We start from the raw sequence: 23,242 nt of genomic DNA on the forward strand, positions 1-23,242 counted from the left end.
TGGCTGTTTATGCATTCCACCAGTCCACATACTTACCGATTTCTGACCAGTGCTTGCATTTTTTTCCATGCCAAATCTCTACCTTTCTCGAAGCTTTGTAACACCATAATTGGGCAGCAGAATGACAAATTTCGTAATATCACCAAGTTGGAGCTATGTCGCTCAAGTATAAAACTTGTCTTATTGATTGATTTATTTGTTTGACGTCTTCTCGATTAGAAAGTGAAGTATTCTACGTGGCAGTATTAACGTTGAAAAGTAAGTAGTCTTGTGCAACTAGAGTATTTTCTTTCATGATCGAGAACAGATCAGTTTATGAAGATGTGCCTGTCCTAGTTCAAATTTCTCAAGATGTTCTTTTCTGTCATTAAAGTAATTATTAAACTGGTAGCGATTTCCATTTGAAGTGGTTGGGCTAGCAGACAACGATGATACTTTTCCCTTCCATACTTTCTCGATAGGCCTAATGTCTAGATTAACCATTCATCCTGTGCATTCTTTTGTACAAACTGTCACTTTCCTGGTTTGTCAATACCATGTACGTTTTAAGAGATATGCAATACGTGGTTCAAATACTGAGCTTTCCTGACTGTTTAGCTTTAAGAAACCCTTACTTCTGTCACAGCATTTAAGTAACTACGATAGGAAAGTGATAGCTGTTTCAGTATGTTAACATATTTAAGCCTCTGTATCCAAATGCCAATGAATTGCATTTTTTTTAATTATTGCTTCGCAGGAGATAGGTTTGAGGGAAAGAATTTGAAACTGGTAGAGTACCGCGACGTTTACAGAAGTCGATGGTGGAATGTTAATGTTTGTATATTGTTCTAAGGCCGAAGTCTGAAGAATGTTTTCGGGGAGTGTGAAGCTGAATTCTTAATATTCACAATGTTTGAAGCACTTTTTCGTGTTTGTGATCATGGCAGGATTTCACTGATGGAAGGAAGTTATCCACAGAAAAATTTTGCTTTCCGTCACACTGCTGCTGCTGCCGCCGCCTTCGTTTAACTTCGTAGGTACTGGCTGTTTCAGAGCAACACCCTTTTTGGAAAAAAAATACGTATACTTTTTTTTTGACGAGGTGCTTTGGACATACCATCAAGTAAATGAGTAAAGCTACATCTTCCATAGTAATTATTTGCAGCAGAGAGAAAATTAAGGCAGTGTGTCTTTAGCTGAAGCATACGCCACTTTGTGAGATTTGTCGTGTTTAGGCTCCTCGTTGTGGAATTTGAAACGTTAAAAATTCAGCCTTACCAGAACTTTTAGATTTAGTAGTAGCGTTTAAAGATGGAACAACTTGGCCGTTATTCCATTATATGGCAGGCTATCAACACTGTGCTTAGAAAGCCAGTTGGATATCATATTAAGATATTGTGAAGTATTAAGAAACCACGGCCAGATGATGTAATATTGATAACGGATAAGTTATGATGGACCCATCCAAGCAATGCTGTCATCTGTTTCGCATGTTTGGCTTCACAAAATCCTTGAAAGGGCATTTTTTGCTACGGCAAGCAGATCGAAGCCTTTTGCTTTTGACAGTGATACCTAATGAAGACCAGATACTTGGAGGACTTCACCATCTAAACAACCACACAATTCACTCCAGTGTTTCTATGCTGTGCCAATATTTTAATAAATTTACAAGGAGAAAAAATGATAAATAGCACAGAAAATATAACCTCTCACTGAAGAATCTGCACCGTCTCACAAAGTAGCTGGTAAATGGAACATTTTACGTTAACTTTTAGAAAGCATGAAAGAAAAATCTGTCCTGATATTTAGAATTAGTCAAACGTAAATACACTTACGATTAAAGTTACCAGTTTATCACCTCTGTGAAGCAGTATTTCCGTGCATCGCGACCGGAGATTGGAGACAAATCTTATACAAACTGCACTTCATCACCCAAAATACTGCTTTCACAATCACAGAATGTCAGATATGCGAAAGGACCGTCATAACCGACAAGGCCGTCATTGGTGAATTGTACAGAAGACAACAGCCGATTTAGCGTTGAGCCATGAAAGTCAATCGGCTACTAGACAGCTATGTACATCTCTGGAGTAGCTGTCAAGTTCTTTTAAATTCCTACGTTGGTTGAGTTAGTTACTGCGTATTTCGAGACCACGTAAAAGCTGCGACAATATGGAAATATTGTTACAGGCTAAGTTTTCACTATCTGCATTCATTTCGATATTACTTAATATTTAGCACAATCGCCAACTAAGTCTATAGAATGTTTCATGAACCTGAATAGCAACGTGCACTGAGGCTACATCTGATTCCATCAGGGACTACGGGAAATACTGGCCTTGTAACAGACTTCTCTCCTCATAAGTCTCCCTGCAGACATCACGAACGCTCGTCTCCATCTGGGGCCAGGCAGGAGATGTGTCAATGAATGACATCCGTAACTGATGTGTGATCTACAGCGCGTGTAAACGTGCAGCTATGAAGCACTGAATTATTCACGAATACTAACACTTCCTGCTCAAGACTGGCCGCAGCAGCTCCCAAGACCTGTGATGCCACGTGCTGTGACGTACGCACCGCAGTCTGCTTCGTGGGCCTCTCGTTCCAGGTGATAACTTCCCTTGCAATACGCGACACATTGAGACGCATGACATCACCGAGCAATAGAGACTTACAATGCACGTGAATCAGTGCCACAATAACAGTCTATTCGATGGTACTCATTACTGGAACATCACATTAACTCTTCACAAATTCTTAAGGGGATTGATAATATCTCAGACAAAATATCAGAATTTGATACAGTTTATGTACCCTGCTACGTTTGGGCTGTTTCACCTTCACGTTCTATCTTCACGAACATACCAACATATGGCATTCTCAGATGCCAGAGGAAGGTATTGTGACATCCGTAACTATCTACTCATTTCACAATGAAATTTCATAAATGTTTGTAGAAGGTAAAAATTTAGAATGACGTAACCTTAGCGCAAGCTGAAATTCGTAGTGGGTTCTGGCGGGTTTCTCTAGAACATGCCATTCACTGTTCTACCCGCTCTGTATTAAGACTTCGGAGTAATTGCTCACTTAGAGAATTTTATGATCGGTGATGCACTCTGCTTTTGAAATTGTAAAATTCGTTTAGAGGCACAAACTGTCTTTGGAGGCATCTACAATAAGACGTTTTCAAAGTGCGTCTTCAGAGTGGGGGCAAATTCCTACTGCCGTTTCACAGGGTTTAATAGACTACTTGTATCCTTTCTGTGTATGTACTATTTCTCTAACAGAAGTCTTTATCCCTCCTGATCCTCTAACTGTAATAGCAACAAATACAAGGCACAGAACTACACAAAGAATGAATTGTCTGTCACTGAGTTGTTCGCAATGTAGATATAACTTGCTCATTCACTTCTGTGCAGTGAAGACTATCATTACCAGCGTAGTATTGGGTAAAAGAAATTAGTGAAAGAATCTAAATGTGTGGATTCTTACCAGAACTAGATAGATTATTGCACTTAAACCTATATTGTCCTTGTTAGCTCAACGTGTAATATCTGATTTTAGTAATTTAATTATGTTGTTGGCTTACTCCCCCCCAATTATGGATTAAGTGCATCATAAATTTGGTATGTTACGCGCTACTCATCCTTTACCTAGCACATTTGTTAAGCATATAACGAAGCAGCGAGTTTGCCAGTAACAGCATCCATAAATGTTAGGGGCAAATAGCGACGACTATTACAGGATCAGTAAATTATGCAGGTACAACGCCGTTAGCCTCTTTAGGGAAGTTCTGGCAGACAAAAACGCGTCAACGCTTTAATCTTCCTTGGTTGGCATTACTTCCGTCATTTTGCATCTAGTATCGGTGTAGTGGTTTTCCATTTCTGTACATCAACATTATTGTGAAACATTTTAACTTCGAAACTTCCTGCCCGATTAAAACTGTGCCCGACCGAGACTCGAACTCGGGACCTTTGCCTTTCGCGGGCAAGTGCTCTACCAACTGAGCAACCGAAGCACGACTCACGCCCGGTACTCACAGCTTTACTTCTGCCAGTACCTCGTCGCAGGAGAGCTTCTGTAAAGTTTGGAAGGTAGGAGACGAGGTTCTGGCAGAAGTAAAGCTGTGAGTACCGGGCGTGAGTCGTGCTTCGGTTGCTCAGTTGGTAGAGCACTTGCCCGCGAAAGGCAAAGGTCCCGAGTTCGAGTCTCGGTCGGGCACAGTTTTAATCGGGCAGGAAGTTTCGAAGTTAAAATGTTTCACAATAATGTTGATGTACAGAAATGGAAAACCACTACACCGATACTACACTCCTGGAAATGGAAAAAAGAACACATTGACACCGGTGTGTCAGACCCACCATACTTGCTCCGGACACTGCGAGAGGGCTGTACAAGCAATGATCACACGCACGGCACAGCGGACACACCAGGACCCGCGGTGTTGGCCGTCGAATGGCGCTAGCTGCGCAGCATTTGTGCACCGCCGCCGTCAGTGTCAGCCAGTTTGCCGTGGCATACGGAGCTCCATCGCAGTCTTTAACACTGGTAGCATGCCGCGACAGCATGGACGTGACCCGTATGTGCAGCTGACGGACTTTGAGCGAGGGCGTATAGTGGGCATGCGGGAGGCCGGGTGGACGTACCGCCGAATTGCTCAACACGTGGGGCGTGAGGTCTCCACAGTACATCGATGTTGTCGCCAGTGGTCGGCGGAAGGTGCACGTGCCCGTCGACCTGGGACCGGACCGCAGCGACGCACGGATGCACGCCAAGACCGTAGGATCCTACGCAGTGCCGTAGGGGACCGCACCGCCACTTCCCAGCAAATTAGGGACACTGTTGCTCCTGGGGTATCGGCGAGGACCATTCGCAACCGTCTCCATGAAGCTGGGCTACGGTCCCGCACACCGTTAGGCCGTCTTCCGCTCACGCCCCAACATCGTGCAGCCCGCCTCCAGTGGTGTCGCGACAGGCGTGAATGGAGGGACGAATGGAGACGTGTCGTCTTCAGCGATGAGAGTCGCTTCTGCCTTGGTGCCAATGATGGTCGTATGCGTGTTTGGCGCCGTGCAGGTGAGCGCCACAATCAGGACTGCATACGACCGAGGCACACAGGGCCAACACCCGGCATCATGGTGTGGGGAGCGATCTCCTACACTGGCCGTACACCACTGGTGATCGTCGAGGGGACACTGAATAGTGCACGGTACATCCAAACCGTCATCGAACCCATCGTTCTACCATTCCTAGACCGGCAAGGGAACTTGCTGTTCCAACAGGACAATGCACGTCCGCATGTATCCCGTGCCACCCAACGTGCTCTAGAAGGTGTAAGTCAACTACCCTGGCCAGCAAGATCTCCGGATCTGTCCCCCATTGAGCATGTTTGGGACTGGATGAAGCGTCGTCTCACGCGGTTTGCACGTCCAGCACGAACGCTGGTCCAACTGAGGCGCCAGGTGGAAATGGCATGGCAAGCCGTTCCACAGGACTACATCCAGCATCTCTACGATCGTCTCCATGGGAGAATAGCAGCCTGCATTGCTGCGGAAGGTGGACATACACTGTACTAGTGCCGACATTGTGCATGCTCTGTTGCCTGTGTCTATGTGCCTGTGGTTCTGTCAGTGTGATCATGTGATGTATCTGACCCCAGGAATGTGTCAATAAAGTTTCCCCTTCCTGGGACAATGAATTCACGGTGTTCTTATTTCAATTTCCAGGAGTGTAGATGCGAAATGACGGAAGTAATGCCAACTAAGGAAGATTAAAGCGTTGACGCGTTTTTGTCTGCCAGAACTTCCCTAAAGAGGCTAACGGCGTTGTACCTGCATAATTTACTGATCCTGTAATAGTCGTCGCTATTTGCCCCTAACATTTATGGATGCTGTTACTGGCAAACTCGCTGCTTCGTTATATGCTTAACAAATGTGCTAGGTAAAGGATGAGTAGCGCGTAACATACCAAATTTATGATGCACTTAATCCATAATTGGGGGGGAGTAAGCCAACAACATAATTAAATTACTAAAATCAGATATTACACGTTGAGCTAACAAGGACAATATAGGTTTAAGTGCAATAATCTATCTAGTTCTGGTAAGAATCCACACATTTAGATTCTTTCACTAATTTCTTTTACCCAATACTACGCTGGTAATGATAGTCTTCACTGCACAGAAGTGAATGAGCAAGTTATATCTACATTGCGAACAACTCAGTGACAGACAATTCATTCTTTGTGTAGTTCTGTGCCTTGTATTTGTTGCTATTACAGTTAGAGGATCAGGAGGGATAAAGACTTCTGTTAGAGAAATAGTACATACACAGAAAGGATACAAGTAGTCTATTAAACCCTGTGAAACGGCAGTAGGAATTTGCCCCCACTCTGAAGACGCACTTTGAAAACGTCTTATTGTAGATGCCTCCAAAGACAGTTTGTGCCTCTAAACGAATTTTACAATTTCAAAAGCAGAGTGCATCACCGATCATAAAATTCTCTAAGTGAGCAATTACTCCGAAGTCTTAATACAGAGCGGGTAGAACAGTGAATGGCATGTTCTAGAGAAACCCGCCAGAACCCACTACGAATTTCAGCTTGCGCTAAGGTTACGTCATTCTAAATTTTTACCTTCTACAAACATTTATGAAATTTCATTGTGAAATGAGTAGATAGTTACGGATGTCACAATACCTTCCTCTGGCATCTGAGAATGCCATATGTTGGTATGTTCGTGAAGATAGAACGTGAAGGTGAAACAGCCCAAACGTAGCAGGGTACATAAACTGTATCAAATTCTGATATTTTGTCTGAGATATTATCAATCCCCTTAAGAATTTGTGAAGAGTTAATGTGATGTTCCAGTAATGAGTACCATCGAATAGACTGTTATTGTGGCACTGATTCACGTGCATTGTAAGTCTCTATTGCTCGGTGATGTCATGCGTCTCAATGTGTCGCGTATTGCAAGGGAAGTTATCACCTGGAACGAGAGGCCCACGAAGCAGACTGCGGTGCGTACGTCACAGCACGTGGCATCACAGGTCTTGGGAGCTGCTGCGGCCAGTCTTGAGCAGGAAGTGTTAGTATTCGTGAATAATTCAGTGCTTCATAGCTGCACGTTTACACGCGCTGTAGATCACACATCAGTTACGGATGTCATTCATTGACACATCTCCTGCCTGGCCCCAGATGGAGACGAGCGTTCGTGATGTCTGCAGGGAGACTTATGAGGAGAGAAGTCTGTTACAAGGCCAGTATTTCCCGTAGTCCCTGATGGAATCAGATGTAGCCTCAGTGCACGTTGCTATTCAGGTTCATGAAACATTCTATAGACTTAGTTGGCGATTGTGCTAAATATTAAGTAATATCGAAATGAATGCAGATAGTGAAAACTTAGCCTGTAACAATATTTCCATATTGTCGCAGCTTTTACGTGGTCTCGAAATACGCAGTAACTAACTCAACCAACGTAGGAATTTAAAAGAACTTGACAGCTACTCCAGAGATGTACATAGCTGTCTAGTAGCCGATTGACTTTCATGGCTCAACGCTAAATCGGCTGTTGTCTTCTGTACAATTCACCAATGACGGCCTTGTCGGTTATGACGGTCCTTTCGCATATCTGACATTCTGTGATTGTGAAAGCAGTATTTTGGGTGATGAAGTGCAGTTTGTATAAGATTTGTCTCCAATCTCCGGTCGCGATGCACGGAAATACTGCTTCACAGAGGTGATAAACTGGTAACTTTAATCGTAAGTGTATTTACGTTTGACTAATTCTAAATATCAGGACAGATTTTTCTTTCATGCTTTCTAAAAGTTAACGTAAAATGTTTCATTTACCAGCTACTTTGTGAGACGGTGCAGATTCTTCAGTGAGAGGTTATATTTTCTGTGCTATTTATCATTTTTTCTCCTTGTAAATTTATTAAAATATTGGCACAGCATAGAAACACTGGAGTGAATTGTGTGGTTGTTTAGATGGTGAAGTCCTCCAAGTATCTGGTCTTCATTAGGTATCACTGTCAAAAGCAAAAGGCTTCGATCTGCTTGCCGTAGCAAAAAATGCCCTTTCAAGGATTTTGTGAAGCCAAACATGCGAAACAGATGACAGCATTGCTTGGATGGGTCCATCATAACTTATCCGTTATCAATATTACATCATCTGGCCGTGGTTTCTTAATACTTCACAATATCTTAATATGATATCCAACTGGCTTTCTAAGCACAGTGTTGATAGCCTGCCATATAATGGAATAACGGCCAAGTTGTTCCATCTTTAAACGCTACTACTAAATCTAAAAGTTCTGGTAAGGCTGAATTTTTAACGTTTCAAATTCCACAACGAGGAGCCTAAACACGACAAATCTCACAAAGTGGCGTATGCTTCAGCTAAAGACACACTGCCTTAATTTTCTCTCTGCTGCAAATAATTACTATGGAAGATGTAGCTTTACTCATTTACTTGATGGTATGTCCAAAGCACCTCGTCAAAAAAAAGTATACGTATTTTTTTTCCAAAAAGGGTGTTGCTCTGAAACAGCCAGTACCTACGAAGTTAAACGAAGGCGGCGGCAGCAGCAGCAGTGTGACGGAAAGCAAAATTTTTCTGTGGATAACTTCCTTCCATCAGTGAAATCCTGCCATGATCACAAACACGAAAAAGTGCTTCAAACATTGTGAATATTAAGAATTCAGCTTCACACTCCCAGAAAACATTCTTCAGACTTCGGCCTTAGAACAATATACAAACATTAACATTCCACCATCGACTTCTGTAAACGTCGCGGTACTCTACCAGTTTCAAATTCTTTCCCTCAAACCTATCTCCTGCGAAGCAATAATTAAAAAAAATGCAATTCATTGGCATTTGGATACAGAGGCTTAAATATGTTAACATACTGAAACAGCTATCACTTTCCTATCGTAGTTACTTAAATGCTGTGACAGAAGTAAGGGTTTCTTAAAGCTAAACAGTCAGGAAAGCTCAGTATTTGAACCACGTATTGCATATCTCTTAAAACGTACATGGTATTGACAAACCAGGAAAGTGACAGTTTGTACAAAAGAATGCACAGGATGAATGGTTAATCTAGACATTAGGCCTATCGAGAAAGTATGGAAGGGAAAAGTATCATCGTTGTCTGCTAGCCCAACCACTTCAAATGGAAATCGCTACCAGTTTAATAATTACTTTAATGACAGAAAAGAACATCTTGAGAAATTTGAACTAGGACAGGCACATCTTCATAAACTGATCTGTTCTCGATCATGAAAGAAAATACTCTAGTTGCACAAGACTACTTACTTTTCAACGTTAATACTGCCACGTAGAATACTTCACTTTCTAATCGAGAAGACGTCAAACAAATAAATCAATCAATAAGACAAGTTTTATACTTGAGCGACATAGCTCCAACTTGGTGATATTACGAAATTTGTCATTCTGCTGCCCAATTATGGTGTTACAAAGCTTCGAGAAAGGTAGAGATTTGGCATGGAAAAAAATGCAAGCACTGGTCAGAAATCGGTAAGTATGTGGACTGGTGGAATGCATAAACAGCCACAAAATCTAATCACTTCAGAATTTTTGAAAAACTTCATTTTATCTTCACTTCTGGGTAAAGTTTCTAAATGTTGATAATGCCTTCAACACAAGACACTCGACTCAGCTAGAGGCTGATGCACCTGAAGACAGCATATATCCTTCAGAGAATTACTTACGTCACTTCCATGGGTAATTGTAATCTTTCCAGCATGCTTCATCATTGCTAAAGCTACTCGGCAATAAATTACTGTGTGTAATAAAGTAACACTAAAATTCAGTAAAACAGGGCACACACTGGTCGGTACATCATCTGTAAATTTCGCAATAGCATAATTATTACATTATTTTGAATTAATGATTGAGTGTCTCAGCTGTTAATGTAAGGTGCCATCTAGACGGTCAGGAATTTCTTGTGCAAATATCTGCTTCAAAGAGAGACGTGGGGTATTCTAGCGACTTCGATGGTACAGCATCTGGAAACCAATCCTTTCGAAAGTCTGCAAATTAAATTTCCTATACTTGTCTCGTTGATGTGTAACAAAGGGGTGCTGGATCACTATCAATGTGGCAACAAAAGTAAAGCATACTTGAGGTTGATGCAAAGTATGTTCTTAATGCTGAACAAATTTTGGCAGTCCAAAGGTGCCATAAGGAGTGCACTAGTCCTTCGGTCGTACATAGTGGTGCTACTTAATGTGTATGTACTGTGGTGATTCACTTAAAAAGCGGTCCTCCTGCTATTAGATTTGTTGTTAACTGCATAGACAACTAATGAGACCACTGCACTGAAACGTTAAATAATGAATTGTTATAGTAATGCTTAACATTTTTTGTGGCAGTATTCAAAAGATACAGTTCCATTTGCATGTACTTGTCGTGGTCTGTTTACTGAGAACTGAGTATTACATACGAACGACTGAAATGCTTAGTTTGATTTTCGTAACGTGGAATGTAAAAAATATTATGGGACGGTTCTCACTTCCATTGAAACTGAGAGCACTTGTGCGTCACTTCGAATAGGTATTACTAATCAGACGCGAGTGTCATAATCGTATCGAACGAGTTTCCACCAAAAATGACTGCAGCAATTACTAAAGAGACTCAGCCTTAGCCGCGTACCTGCTACGTAAAACCTCTTGGGCATTCGAATATACGCCTTGTTTACAAGTGGCGTTAAATCAGCCCCTGTGAATACAAAATTAGTTGCTGCAGTAAGAGAGTAAAAAAGATGAACCCTAGCAGCTACTTAGATGTTATTACCTTTAGCTAAACCTGACAATTCAATAAAGCTGCTTTTAAAGACACAGCGTTAAGATTTTCCCATAAGCTTTCAGATTGTTCAACATAATTTAGGTACATAGTTTCCTGAAATCTTTTCACTGACATTTATGAGCCCTGATAAACACCACTGCGAGTCAAGGATAATTTTGATGCCGCAGGCGAAGTTACTAAGAGGCTGTGTCGGAGGAAATTTTAAAATGATCATGGAGTTAAAAATATCGAATCCAGGATTTGCATGTATGGGCCAGCATTAAAAATTATTGGTGGAGACTAAGCAGCTCCTTAGTACTTTAATTGTGACAGCTAATTAATACCGAAAATAAAGTAACGTGCGTGCAGATCAGGAATATGGCTTAGTGTGATACAAAAACTTAGGACTTCGTCTTTACATCGACATAAGCACTGTCGTTTATTTTCGCGAGTATGTGATAGTGTAATAAAATAGTCTGGGTCAAAGGAAAATACAATGGTGTTCCTAAGATGCCTTCAGTTTCTTGATAAGTGGGCAGATACGCGTAACATAAATATGCACAGTGACAATGTCTTAAAATTACTTGTTATATTGGAATCAACCATTAACGAAGTACGATATTTCCAGGTTCACATCGCCAGGAGACAACAGGTCAGCCCAACAGGATATCGAAGATGCAGCGTTTAGGCGCTTCCAGTCCACTGTCATCAACACTGAGAGATTCCCTCCTTCAGTGCAGCCCTATACGGAAATCGTGCTGCCAGAGCGATTCGCCGTGGAGAGCGCTGTCCCAGGCGGATTCAGGGCGGAATTCTTGCTGCCAGTGTCGTTCAGTGCGGAAAGCGCCTACGCACTGCAATAATTCGCGCAGTTCGTTATCCACGGAAATTTTCAAAATACGTAAAGTGCAAGAAACCAATCCGAGAACATATCTCCTTGAAGATTACAAATCTCAGCCCATAGCTGGAGCTTTCTATGCAGAAGAGCTACAAAAAACAAAATATCCATCAACGTACATTGTTGAGAGAATCATACGTAAGAAAGGAAATAAGGCACTGGTAAAGTGGCTTGGATTCAGCAGTGCACACAACAGCTGGATTAATTTGCAAAAATAATACGTATAATAAATGTTGTATTACATCTTACATATGCTGGTTTAGGTGTGTGTGTGTGTGTGTGTGTGTGTGTGTGTGTGCGTGTGCGTGTTTACGTGTGTGTGTGTGTGTGTGTGTGTGTGTGTGTGTGTGTGTGTGTGTGTGTGTGTGTGTGCGTGTTTACGTGTGTGTGTGTGTGTGTGTGCGTGTGCGTGTTTACGTGTGTGTGTGTGTGTGTATGTGTGTGTGTGTGTGTGTGTGTGTGTGTGTGTGTGTGTGTTTACGTCTGTGCGTGCGTGCCTGTGTAGCCCGCCAGCTGGAAGGCTGCCAAGTGTGACGTAATGAACAGATGACAAGCGACGGCAGCTTGGGTACGGTACCGCAGCTAACCTTAGCTGCGTATATACGTCCCAAAATGTGTCCCAAAACCCCCCTTAGTATACTACTTGAGTGAATTTTTCATCGAGAGCATTGATGTCATGCAACATCCGGAAAGTACCACTGGCGACATAACGACGAAGATACAGGTCAAAATCAAGAAGACAAAAAATTGTCGCTGCCTTCGTTGCGGAAAGACCCGGGTTCGATTCTTGGTAACTCTTTAGATTTTTTCTCTGTACTAGTCAGTCTGAAACTCTGTTCACTCTGCTCCGTGAACCCAAATGAGAATCTGCTCTAATAAAGAAGCACCGGCTCCATCAGAATTCATCTATTGACAGAAACGGAAGGAGGGGTTGCTGATACGCCGATTACATGTCCCACGATACACAGATCGCTCTTCGTACTGTCTTTAGGCATTCGGCGAGTCAGAACAGCCCTCTGGCCTGATTCCAGAGTAGCGGTGGTGATTTTTGTTGTTTAATTTTGAACTGATAAGTGATATGTTGAACTGTGGCTTGTATGTTCGCGTTTCAGTTTGTAGTAGTAGACTACGACACCTGTGACCAATATGTTGTCGCCAACGCTGGTTGACTTGTCGGCCGCTGTGTTTTCCCCAAATGGTGTTACTTTATCGTACTCCCGCCCAGCCCTAGAACTGGAAAATACCATTGCTTTTGGAGGCTGTTTATCCTACGCGTCGACCACCTGTGACCTGGCTGCGATCGGAAGCGATGATGTTGCACTTTTTCCAGTTCCTGGGCGCGATTGTCACGCTGACGGACATTACAAGGTGTAGCTACTCCAATCGCAGCGTCTACAGGAGCCGTTTTCTCTTCAACATAGCAGCTCTTCCTAACTTAACAGCTCACGGTTCTAAGCTCTGCCTTAAGTTCGTGGAAACAATGACGGCTTATTATACAGGGTGGACCATTGATCGTGACCGGGCCAAATATCTCACGAAATAAGCGTCAAACGAAAAAACTACAAAGAACTAGATGGCGCTATGTTGGCCCGCTAGATAGCACTGCTATACGTCAAACGGATATCAACTGCGTTTTTTATAAATAGGAACCCCCACTTTTTATTACATATTCGTGTAGTACGTAAAGAAATATGAATGTTTTAGTTGGACCACTTTTTTCGCTTCGTGATAGATGGCGCTGTAATAGTCACAAACATATGGCTCACAATTTTAGACGAACAGTTGGTAACAGGTAGGTTTTTTTAAAATTAAAATACAGAACGTAGGTACGTTTGAACATTTTATTTCGGGTGTTTCAATATGATATATGTACCTTTGTGAACTTATCATTTCTGAGAACGCATGCTGTTACAGCGTGATTACCTGTAAATACCACATTAATGCAATAATTGCTCAAAATGATGTCCGTCAACCTCAATGCATTTGGCAATACGTGTAACGACATTCCTCTCAACAGCGAGTAGTTCGCCTTCCGTAATGTTCGCATATGTATTGACAATGCCTTCGTTGTCAGTGGATCACGATGGCAAATATCCTTCAACTTTCCCCACAGAAAGAAATCATGTGACGTCAGATCCGGTGAACGTGCGGGTCAATCCAGCTGTCATGAAATATGCTATTCAATACCGCTTCAACCGCACGCGAGCTATGTGCTGGACATCCATCATGTTGGAAGTACAATTACATTCTGTCATGCAGTGTAGTAATATCGGTAGAACATTACATACGATATCAGCATACATTGCACCATTTAGATTGCCATCGATAAAGTGGGGGCCAATTATCCTTCCTCCCATAATGCCACATCATACATTAACCCGCCAAGGTCGCTGATGTTCCACTTGTCGCACCCATCGTGGATTTTCCGTTGCCCAACAGTGCTTATTAAGCTGGTTTACGTTACCGCTGTTGGTGAATAACGCTTCGTCGCTAAATAGAACGCGTGCAAAAAATCTGTCATCGTCCCATAATTTCTCTTGTGCCCAGTGGCAGAACTGTACACGACGTTCAAAGTCGTCGCCATGCAATTCCTGGTCCATAGAAATATGGTACGGGTGCAATCGATGTTGATGTAGCATTCTCAACACCGACGTTTTTGAGATTCCCGATTCTCGCGCAATTTGTCTGCTACTGATGCGCGGATTAGCCGCGACAGCAGCTAAAACACCTACTTGGGTATTATCATTTGTTGCATGTAGTGGTTGACGTTTCACACGTGGCTGAACACTCCCTGTTTCCTTAAATAACGTAACTATCCGGCGAACGGTCCGGACACTTGGATGATGTCGTCCAGGATACCGAGTGGCATACATAGCACACACCCGTTGTGCATTTTGATCATAATAGGCATACATCAACAAGATATAGACCTTTTCCGCAATTGGTAAACGGTCCATTTTAACACGGGTAATGTATCACGAAGCAAATACCGGCCGCACTGGCCGGAATGTTACGTGGTACCACGTACTTATACGTTGTGACTATTACAGTGCCATCTATCACAAAGCGAAAAAAGTGGTTCAACTAAAACATTCATATTTCTTTACGTACTACACGAATATGTAATAAAAAATGAAGGTTCCTATTTTTAAAAAACGCAGTTGATATCCGTTTGACCTATGGCAGCGCCATCTAGCGGGCCAACCATAGCGCCATCTGGTTTCCCCCTTCAAGCTAAACGAGTTTCGTTCTTTGTAATTTTTACGTTTGACGCTTATTTCGTGAAATATTTGGCCCGGTCACTATCAATGGACCACCCTGTATATGTTGTAGCTTTAACATTTGGAAACCTGGACAGTCGAGAACAACTAATACACCGAGGTTAAAAAAATCGCAACAGCAAAGAGGAGTTGTGCAACATAAACGAAGATTAATAGGTGTGTTTCTACATCTGAAAGATGATGTGTATTCAACATTTCGCAACAGTCGCGTAAGAGCGGCGCTTGTAGTGCCACAATGGGGATGCGAATCACGTTTGCTTTAAATACACGCTTTAACGGCCGTGAGTGTTAGTTACCCTTGATTCTGGACTCGATGACTTAATATTAATCAACGATGCCTTTCAGACGACAAAGACGCCATTAAAGATGGCCCTATCAACACCTTACTTAGTTTGAACGACGTCGTCTAATAGGGCTAGAAGAAGCTGAACGTTGCTTCTGCGATGTTGCAGAAAGACTCTGCAGGGTGTAGCCACTGTACATGGTTGCCGGCGGTCACATGAAAGCACGGTCGTTAGAAGACCAGGCTCCGGACGACCATAAGATGAACGGGCTCTGAACGGCCACCGACAGGGAAGAGCATCGTGTTCAGGACATGGCTCTGGAGAATCCTACTTCTCTGCAGCAGCAGTCTGAGCAGCTGGCACCACAGTGACACATCGAAGTCTTACAAATCGGCTACTCAAGGACAGTTCCGAGCGAGACGCCCTGCAGTTTGCATTCCTCAGAACACCGCCGTTTGGTACTTCAGCGGTGTCAAGCGAGAGCTCATTGGACGGAGTGTTGGCGGTCGGTCGTGTTGTTGCCTGGAGAAAGTTAGTTCTGCTTCGGTGGCAGTGACAGCCGTGAGTTGATTAGGAGAACAGTTGAGGGCCTGCAACCAATCTGACTGTGTGCTACACACACGGACCTGTATCTGGATTTAAGGCCTGGGGTGGGATTTCGTATGACAGCAGGAGCACTCTCGTGGTTATTCCACGCACCCTGGCTGCAAAATTGTACGTCACTCTGGTGATTTGACCTGTAGTGCTGCCATTCATCAACGACATTCCAGGTGGTGTTTTCCAGCAGGATAGCGCTAGCCCACATCCTGCACCTGTTGTAACCCAACATGCTCTACAGAGTGTCGACATGTTGCCTCGGCCTGCTCGATCACCAGATCTGTCCCCAGTCAAGGACATATAGTACATCATCGAAAAACTCTAGCGTCATCCACAAACAGCATTATCCGCCCCTGTGTTGACCGACCAAGTACAACAGGCATGGAATTCTATCCCACAAACTGACATCCAGTACGTGTATAACACAATGCAGGCATATTTGCATACTAACATTCAACAGTACACCCGTTATTAATGTACCAGCATTTCACATTTGCAATGGCTTATCTCATATCTCATGCTTACATTACCTTGTAATCTTGCAATGTTAAACGCTTAAATATGTTACCTAAATAATTAATTCCTAAAATTTAATTTCACTACATTATTAAATATATTAATTTTTTTTGTTGCGGAGATTTTTTTCAGTCAGTGTGCATGTGTGAGAAAGGTCAGTTACATATGCTTCTTCACAAAGAAAAGACAAGAGCGAAATATGTATGACGGTAGTATCTGTTCCCGAAAGAACACATACCGTGGATGACCATGCAGCTTTGCTAGAAATGAAATGATAATTAAATAGACACCCTAGCTGCAAACAGGCGTTGATACACTTCACTGGGGACATGTTGAAAATGTGTGCCCCGACCGGCAGTCGAACCCGGGATCTCCTGCTTACATGGCAGACGCTCTATCCATCTGAGCCACCGAGGGCACAGAGGATAGTGCGTCTGCAGGGACTTATCCCTTGCACGCTCCCCGTGAGATCCACATTCCCAACATGTCCACACCACTACATTCGTAGTGCGCCTAATAGATGTTTGCCCATCATACTCATTATTCGTGGCAGATTAATCTACCAAGTCCCGTTCGAGTCCCGGTCGGGGCACACATTTTCAACATGTCCCCAGTGAAGTATATCAGCGCCTGTTTGCAGCTAGGGTGTCTATTTAATTATCATTTCACAAGAGTGAAATGTCGATTAAGCTATCTGTTACAGACCCAGAAACATCTTTCTGTTCATCTTGCACTACCCACTGTCCTGGACCGGCTTTCTAGGTAGATATCGACTCATAAGTAGAAATGAAACGTGTACCATCTTTCATGAAATAAAGGCATACAACCTCAGGAAAATCTTCTACAGACACGAAATTACTGTAGTATTTAGGCAGTAAAAGGGAATGGCATCAATACAAAACCATGTTCAACGGCTCTTCTTTTAATTGACTGGAAATGTAATGATTTTATTTCCTTACATTGTGACACAGTGGTGTGTGATCTAATAGTGAGATGAAAACCAGAGACATAAAAAAAAGAGCCATTACCCATACGCTCCATTATTGCAGTATTACACTCGGGCTTCTCGTTGTGGTTGTAATATGGAAAGAAAGGACTGATAGTGCGATTACCTTTTTAGAACCAACAGGTTCATCATTTGACTGCTGATCACATCTAAAATTACATTGTACTTATGCTGTACATTTTGGCAGTTTTAGCTGTGTGAAAATTGTTTGGGGTGCTTGTGCTTGCACCACTGATGCTATTCTCCACCCTCTTGACACATGGTCCTGTCATCCTTTTCCTTCACCTTTTGGTATTTTCTGCATATTTCTTCCCTAAACGATTCTGCAGAGAGCTGTCTCATTGCTTATCATATTAGTCCACATAACATACAGCATCATTCTGCAACATCACGTTTCCTTCTTTTAGGTTTTCCGCACAATCCGTGATTCACTCTTACACAATGCTGTACTCCATACGTGTATTCTCAGAAATTTATTTCTCAAATTGAGGCCTATGATTTGATACTAGCTTTCTTTTGATGAAGAGTTCTGCATTTTTCTGTGTTAGTCTGCTTCTTACGTCATCCTTGATTCGCTTGGTATGCACTGTTTTGCTTCCAAGCGAGCTGAATTGCTTCGTTTGGTATTATACCGTAGCATCTGTATTCGGTCAAAAAGTACACCAGACTGGAAGTGAGGTGCAACAGAGCCAGCCACAGGCAGGCAAGTGTGTTATGCATTGCAAAACAAAACACGGAAGATAGGCGTTACCAAGCGGACCGAGCTGGATGCAGTATGACAACAGCCAATATAGCAACAGCCAACACTGCGATACGCTGGTGGAAGGAGTGAAGCCTTTCCTCATTTGCCACCTCAGAAGTGTTTATTGCCTTAACCCCTGAACGAACATTGTCTGGAGTGTATAAGTACTCAGCCTTTTGCGAACTAAAATATTCTCATCCCAGTATCACGGCCTACACCTTAAGCCAGTGACAACCAGAGCGACCTGCTGGAATGCAGTACGGGGTTTGCTGTTTTACCAAGGACAGGACAGCCTGCCGTGAGACACGAACGCAGTCGCCGCCAGAGCGGAGAGCCGCCTGCTTGCCGGAAGGAGGTCACCCCACCCCCTGTGGACGCCTCAGCTGTGCTGCTGCGCTGTCAGCGTGGTCACATCTGGAGATGTCACTGGTAGCAGCATTCTCCGCTCTTTGCACTGTCAGCAGTGCTGAACGTCTATTGATTCGCGTGAGAGGCAACTGGGTGCCTCCACCTTGCTGTTCCTGATGTACTATAGCAGAGGACCGGAATAAAGAAGCTAACTAAACAAAACTATTGTCGTCCTGGCGTCTCATTTCACTCTACATGGATCGTCTAACAGTCCACTGGCAAGCCTGTAAATCTGATGTTACGTTTTACCAAATCTCATTTTAGTTGCTCCACCGTACTTCAGTTTTCTTTGATTTATTCCAAATCTATATTCTGTTCTCAGCAGTTTGTTTATACCCTTTAACGTTGATGCAGTTGTTCCCCACTTTTACAGAGAACAGCAACATCAATGATAACCTTTCAACCTGAATTTTAATTTCATGTCTCAATCATTTTTTATTCCTTCGTTACTTCTTTGAGGTATAGGTGTATAGTTTCAACTGTAGAGGAGAAAGAATGTATCGCTTTTTAATCACATTACCAGTGACAAAATAACTGTGAAAATATCTCCTCGATGGTATTAAAACGGTGTTGTACACTGTAGTAGCATATTATGTTACGTGGTATCTGTAATCCAGTCTTCTCCCCATGTTTAAATTGGAACATAGAAAAGACCCAGATACATAACTGTTAGTGGTGCTGACAGCTCCATTTGTTTCTTTATCAGTCACCAAAACTGGTTATTGAAGACTAATGGTGCCAAGGACTCCTCGTCATAACTGACATCCATAGGGGCAATGAACTCGTGCACGTATGGTGACACCAAGTGCATTGAGAAGCAAATGACTCATTCATTCATATATTGTGTCCTGTAAATCCCAGGACAACCTCCAGGGATATGGTACAAGTCAAATTACACACTGACATGTAGAAGCAGCCACTGCAGGATACTTCTGTGAAGTACACTATCTGATCAAAGGTATCCAGACCCTTATTAGTGTCATTAATATGTGATGTGACCACCTTTTGGTTTTACGATGGCTTGAACTCTGCTGAGGACCCTTCCACTGAGAAGTTTGGAAGTCTGTGGAGGAATGGCAGCCCAGTCTTCGTCAAGAGCTGAAACTAGAGAAGGTAGAGATGCTGGACGCGAAGTCAGCGTTCTAACTAATCCTACGGTATTCCACTGGCTTCAAATTAGGACTCTGTGTAGGTCAGTCCATTTCAGGGATGTTACTGCCCACAAATCATTCTTACGGACGCTGTTTTATGACAGGCCGCATTATCATGCTAATATAAAGAAGCACTGTCTCGGAACTATTACCCCACTATACGCAGTACACAATGATTTAAATGAGTTCGTATCCATCCACATTTAGTGTTTTCTTAAGTGCAATAAGGGGCACCACACCCAAACCACGAAAAACACCCTATACTGTATCACAACTACTCCATCGATAATTGTTGGCACAGGACCAGATGGCGAGTGACGTTCTTCAGGCATTCGCCAAACCCAAACCCTTTCATCAGACTGCCACAGGATATAGCGTGATTCATCACTCCAGATTACTTATCCATTGTTAAGTGGCGTCGCTGTTAACACTGTCTCAAGCGTCGCTTAGCACTGACTGCAGAAATGTGTGGCTTATGAGGGGCTGCTCGCCCACTGTACCATATTGTTTGTAACTTGCTACGCACAGCGACTGTGCCACCTGGACTGCTGGTAGTACTTCATCAGTGGTTCCTTCCGAAAATTTCAGGCGATTTTATAAAAACAACTCCCTGCAATGCTAGATGGTCCTTGTCCGTCAGTATACAAGGTCTGCTTAGCCTTGGTTCAGCTTTGGCCGTCCCTTCGCGTTTCCACTTGAGTGTCACATCACCGAGAGTCGAGTTGGCCAGCTTTAGAAGGTTTGAAATGTCCCTGATGAGTTTGTTACTCAGGTGATATCCAATGTCTAGTCCACTTTCGAAGTCACTGATCTTTCCATATCAACAGATTGCGCTGTTATTGCTTCTCTATTGGCAACACAAGGTTCCTCGCCTCTTTTTACGCTGGTGAGTCTACAACGCCTCTTCTTCTTGGTGATTTGGTTTGATTTGTACTCGGCCTCGGCTAAAACTCGGCGACAGTCGGTAGAGTGTTGAGATCGTTATCAAGTTACGAAGACGACGTTGCACAAAATAACAGTGCTGAACCGAAATGTCGACGTGCGTGAGATATTTACTTCACCAAGAATCGTAATTAATAGTTCGTAATCGATCTTTAACTGATTAATGATGAAATATTAATGATAAAACCAATACAATCACATCCACAACATTTCCCTACAAGCTGGTCGTAATTCCAAGTATCTAATAAATCGTAACAGTGGGCTTGTTATTTGAGTCAAAGTTTCTAAACAAGTGCCGAGCGCTGCAGTCAAATATTATCTCTGAGCGTAATTATTACTCGGGAGTTTCATGTCAATAATTTGATAGAATTGTAAATCACAAATGCACGACTTGGCACGAGAGGGTGTTTTATTGCACAATATCACTCACTTCCTAACCGAGCCTGGAAAAGAAAACTTTCCCAGGTGTTGGGGGGATTGAAATTATATGCTTCGGACCTCTCACTGAAGTTCAATAAACCACTGGCTGTTATGAATGAAAATTGTCTGTCAGTGTTCGTTGCCTAAATCATTGTCTAAGTAACGTTTAGTTCAATTATCTAGTTAAAAGTTCACTTTATTCTAGTAGGTAAAAGTCCTCCGTTCTAATTCTAATGCCATGATATTTAAAAGTCATAAGATCGTATTACTGCGTCACAATAGATCACAATTATTCAATATCAAAAACAATCTACGCGCGCCTACATGTACGAGCATTCAAATACACTCCTGGAAATGGAAAAAAGAACACATTGACACCGGTGTGTCAGACCCACCATACTTGCTCCAGACACTGCGAGAGGGCTGTACAAGCAATGATCACACGCACGGCACAGCGGACACACCAGGAACCGCGGTGTTGGCCGTCGAATGGCGCTAGCTGCGCAGCATTTGTGCACCGCCGCCGTCAGTGTCAGCCAGTTTGTCGTGGCATACGGAGCTCCATCGCAGTCTTTAACACTGGTAGCATGCCGCGACAGCGCGGACGTGAACCGTATGTGCAGTTGACGGACTTCGAGCGAGGGCGTATAGTGGGCATGCGGGAGGCCGGGTGGACGTACCGCCGAATTGCTCAACACGTGGGGCGTGAGGTCTCCACAGTACATCGATGTTGTCGCCAGTGGTCGGCGGAAGGTGCAGGTGCACGTGCCCGTCGACCTGGGACCGGACCGCAGCGACGCACGGATGCACGCCAAGACCGTAGGATCCTACGCAGTGCCGTAGGGGACCGCACCGCTACTTCCCAGCAAATTAGGGACACTGTTGCTCCTGGGGTATCAGCGAGGACCATTCGCAACCGTCTCCATGAAGCTGGGCTACGGTCCCGCACACCGTTAGGCCGTCTTCCGCTCACGCCCCAACATCGTGCAGCCCGCCTCCAGAGGTGTCGCGACAGGCGTGAATGGAGGGACGAATGGAGACGTGTCGTCTTCAGCGATGAGAGTCGCTTCTGCCTTGGTGCCAATGATGGTCGTATGCGTGTTTGGCGCCGTGCAGGTGAGCGCCACAATCAGGACTGCATACGACCGAGGCACACAGGGCCAACACCCGGCGTCATGGTGTGGGGAGCGATCTCCTACACTGGCCGTACACCACTGGTGATAGTCGAGGGGACACTGAATAGTGCACGGTACATCCAAACCGTCATCGAACCCATCGTTCTACCATTCCTAGACCGGCAAGGGAACTTGCTGTTCCAACAGGACAATGCACGTCCGCATGTATCCCGTGCCACCCAACGTGCTCTAGAAGGTGTAAGTCAACTACCCTGGCCAGCAAGATCTCCGGATCTGTCCCCCATTGAGCATGTTTGGGACTGGATGAAGCGTCGTCTCACGCGGTCTGCACGTCCAGCACGAACGCTGGTCCAACTGAGGCGCCAGGTGGAAATGGCATGGCAAGCCGTTCCACAGGACTACATCCAGCATCTCTACGATCGTCTCCATGGGAGAATAGCAGCCTGCATTGCTGCGAAAGGTGGATATACACTGTACTAGTGCCGACATTGTGCATGCTCTGTTGCCTGTGTCTATGTGCCTGTGGTTCTGTCAGTGTGATCATGTGATGTATCTGACCCCAGGAATGTGTCAATAAAGTTTCCCCTTCCTGGGGCAATGAATTCACGGTGTTCTTATTTCAATTTCCAGGAGTGTATATGACCTGCTTCGGCTAGCTCTCGTAGCGTAGTGACAATGCATTGAATTATACTTAGTCATTACTCACGATTCCCAAAGAGTATTCACAAGGAGTATTCTTTGAGATCGTTGGTTCTACTTTGCGAATGTGAATTTATGCTAATTTCGCGATTTATTATGATTCTGATTTTAATTTTACTGAAATTTAATCTTTCTTTCGTAGATTGCTAAATTGTCAGGTCTTAGATTCCTGATTTAATTACTTGTTATTGACCTAATAATAGTGATAAATGGAACTTGGTTCGCTTATTCACTTTTCTGGGAATTTGGGACTTGGGGGGAAATCTTTGGGGTATTGGGAGCTAATTTTTGATTTTTATTTCTCGTCCGAGGAAGTGGCATTACAAGTCCTCCTCTCGTAGCATCTAGTGATCAGTTCGCATTCCATAGGGGTGAC

General features: G+C 43.6%; 1 protein-coding gene across 1 annotated transcript in view; it reads right to left on the reverse strand.

The window, feature by feature from the left end:
- LOC126259756 (5-formyltetrahydrofolate cyclo-ligase-like) overlaps positions 1 to 23,242 on the reverse strand; it is a 152,029-nt gene that overhangs the window by 19,118 nt on the left and 109,669 nt on the right. The window lies entirely within an intron of this gene.

The sequence above is a fragment of the Schistocerca nitens genome, chromosome 5 (genome assembly GCF_023898315.1).
Source record: "Schistocerca nitens isolate TAMUIC-IGC-003100 chromosome 5, iqSchNite1.1, whole genome shotgun sequence".
NCBI classification, from domain to species: domain Eukaryota; kingdom Metazoa; phylum Arthropoda; class Insecta; order Orthoptera; family Acrididae; genus Schistocerca; species Schistocerca nitens.